Here is a 3761-nt window from a genome sequence, read left to right on the forward strand (position 1 = left end):
TCAAGAAGAACCTTCCATACCTCTATCCAAGTAAGCAACAATTTACAAACTTTCTTACTTCTTTTTGAGATTTTCTTTGCAAGCAAGGGTAAGAGATCTTGATAGGTAGGTGCAAAGGACACAAAAAAATAGAGAGAGAGAGAGAGGGGGGAGGGGGGGGCGACGTGGGGGTACTAATTGGAATAGCCATTAGGGTGTCACAAAAAAAAAACTCGCTTGTCGCCCACACTCAAGCCATATTTTTGACATATTAAAATAGTAAGTTTGTTTTGTTTGCTTTGTAGCTTCATTTTCTGTTTTTATTTTTGTAATCAGTTTTGAATAGTACTATATTTTATCCATACTAAATAGTTGTTTTCTCCCTTACACAAACAAGGGTAGACTCTTAGATAGCATGTGCAGAAAAGCTAACGAATGCTACAACCCAAGTTGCACCTATAGAGAGTGAGAAGATAAACCAGTAAATGTGATTGATGATGTAGATGCACAAAATGGTAATGCTGCATAGAATTCACAGGAGCAATCACAAAATATTAGTGGACCTTTAGTGTCCTCTAGCAGTGGTTCACATACTTCGCCATGGACAGGCAGATTGAGATCAGGAGAATCTCCTCAAAGCAATACGGATAGTGGTATGCAGGTATCACAAAAAGGAAAAGAGAAGGTAGATCAGCCCATGTTTGATGTGAATGTAGGTCACTCTTATGTGGATGGTGAATCTAGTGGCTCAGAACATAGCATTGATGATGAATTGGGTATTCCTTCTGTTGTTACACCTGGAGTAAGGAAGACCAGGGATGTTTTGAGAGCACCTAGAAGTGAGCCTATTTTGCTAGGTCTACCAAAGCTAGCTATCCTATGGATAGGCTGAAATATGATGGATTTACAGCCACTCACCATGCCTATATGGTCAAAGTGATACAAGAACCAGAACCCACTTCTTTTGAGCAAGCCATGGGAAAAGAAAAATGGGAGAAAGCCATGGATGAAGAAATGGATGCCTTGGAAGCAAATGCTACATGGGAATTGGTGCCTTTGCCTAAAGACAAGAATGCAATTGGCTGTAAGTGGGTTTATAAGGTGAAGCACAATGCAGATGGTTCTGTGAATAGATACAAGGCAAGATTAGTTGTCAAGGGGTATGCATAGACACATGGCATTGATTATGAAGAAACATTCAACCCGGTTGCAAGGATGGCAACCGTAAGAGCAGTCATTGCTATGGCTACATCAAAGGGATGGTCTTTACATCAGATGGATGTAAAGAATGCCTTCTTGCATGGTGATTTGCAAGAAGAGGTCTTTATGGAGCAGCCACTAGGTTATGTTCATGCTATTCATCCTGAGTTTGTTTGCAGGTTGAAGAAAGCCTTGTATGGCTTGAAGCAAGCACCTAGAGCATGGTCTGACAAGATAGGACAATATCTTGTCACTATTGGCTTTCAGATTTCCAAGGCAGATTTCTCACTTTATGTGAGAAAAACAGAGAAAGGTATTACGCCGCTTGTCATTTATGTTGATGATTTGATCATCACAAGTGATAGTGATGAAGATATCCTTCATGTGAAAATGCTATTGAAGCAGATGTTTGAGATGAAGGATTTGGGAGAGCTGTGTTATTTCTTGGGCATTGAGGTGATTAGATCACCAAGTGGGATACAGCTCTTGCAGAGACAGTATGGATTGGACATGCTGTCCAAATATGGGATGACAGGCTGTAAGCCTATTTCAGTTCCTTTGGAGCAGAATGTGAAGGTGAGCACAGATGCAGGTGAGCTTCTGGAAGACCCTACTATGTACAGGCGCATAGTAGGAAGTTTGATTTATATGACTATTACCAGGCTAGATTTGAGCTATGCTGTTGGATTGGTAAGTCAGTTTATGCAGGCTCTAAGGAAACCGCACAATGCCACATTGAATGGAGGGAGGTGCAAGGTCAATGGGGAGTACTAATAATAGGGGATGGGAAGGAATTTGGGGCCACACTTGGCCCAAGGTATTTAAAAAAGAGAGGAGAGTAGTTGAGGTGGCAAGGAATCGCATGTGCCAACCCACCCAAATGATAAAATAATGGGGAAAAATCAAGGGCATCTAGCCTATGGTTTGGAGCATAAGAAAGTTGTGCTCCCAAGAATAGTTGTTTTCAAATCATGGAGTATCCGACTTGAGACTAGGAAGAAGACAAGCTTGGGAAGAGTGCTATTATTTTATTAAGGAATGTCACACCTCCTCATGGCTATTTAAACAAGCCAAATCCTTTGTAATGGACACAACACCCTCTACACTCGACACTTGCTACATGCCACTTAGATTCTCATGCCTATTCCATTATTCTACTCCACTCCATCTCCATTGATCTCTAGTCGATCTCTAGTCATAGTACTCGATGTCTCCTTCCTATAACTAAGCCTCCATAGCCTTGTACATGCTCCATGCATTTCCATAATCATGAGAAGTATCCATTGATTTTCTCTCCACTCTTTTGTGTCATAATTCCACTCCATGAGGCTTGCCCCTTGTTTCCCTTGTGCATACACTCACCATGCCTCACCACCTATGTTTACTCTACCTTCATAGCATTTCACGACAATGCTAGTGTGGATGCTAAAATGACATGACAACGATGAAATTATGCATCCACACCACACAACTCTTTTGTCAAATTTCATGTAACTTTGGCTTGAACCCCTCGACGACATCCAATCTAAATACACTGTGAGGCTGAGTAAATTAATTGTTGGACACCTTAACATCATTCCGACCATGCCGACAAATAGGACTAGTTCGGGTACTTTGGGTTGGGTTTTTCTGCATTTGTTTGAGCACTACACTCGCACGGCAGTTGCTAGGACATTGTTGGATGGGAGAGACATGGTGGGCCTAGGCATGCTCCATGTTAGACTCATCACCCAGCAATCAATTTTGCCTATGCACTCACATTTTTTCACATGCACTTTTGATTATTTTTGAGCTATCATTCCAATCTGGAGATATGTGTTGTTTTGATCATACATGCACCTCAGATCTGGGAGAATCTTAGGATCTAAATTAGCACCAAAAGATAGAGCATCCAACTTCAATTTAGAGGCCATTTTGGACCCGAGCATCAGATCTCAGAGAAAACTCTTCTTTAAACAACACATCTTCTGTACTAGTGCCTTACCTTGAGTACTACAGATGAGACTTTGAGCATGCAGAGAAATTCACAAAACCCTGAGGACACTCAAGTATCCATTGCTCCAGACTTAGGGACTCACAGTCCCCAACACAATGAACTTCCAATAGAATTTACGAAGGAATATCCAACTTCTTTGGAAGATTTGACCCACGAGTGCAATTGTTTGAAAATATAGAAAACATTAATCTATATGCTTGTACAAACCTAGTGACCCCAGGACCGCCTATTGACACAGAACCACTACGAGGGAGATGATGCTACCCTCTGAAACAAATTTATGGTCTCATAACCTACACACTACTGAGGGATCTGCCTTTCGATTTGATTTGGAAAAGACCATCTCAGACTACCATCAATACCAAGAAGTGCAACAACCTACAGGGTTTGCTTCAAGGATTCCACAACCGCTCGGTCAAACATAGACCATCAATCCATGGTGGACCACAAATCCCAAGACCCCAAGTGACAACAATGGCATATCAAGGGCCAATTCCGAGGTTTAATCCAATAACTTTGAATCCTACATTTGCCCCAACACCTCCAACGATAAACCCATCTTTGTGAGTCCTAATATGGGACAACA

The sequence above is a fragment of the Dipteris shenzhenensis genome, chromosome 20 (genome assembly GCF_047967505.1).
Source record: "Dipteris shenzhenensis isolate YYH24624 ecotype China chromosome 20, Dip_SZ_1.0, whole genome shotgun sequence".
Lineage (NCBI taxonomy): Eukaryota > Viridiplantae > Streptophyta > Polypodiopsida > Gleicheniales > Dipteridaceae > Dipteris > Dipteris shenzhenensis.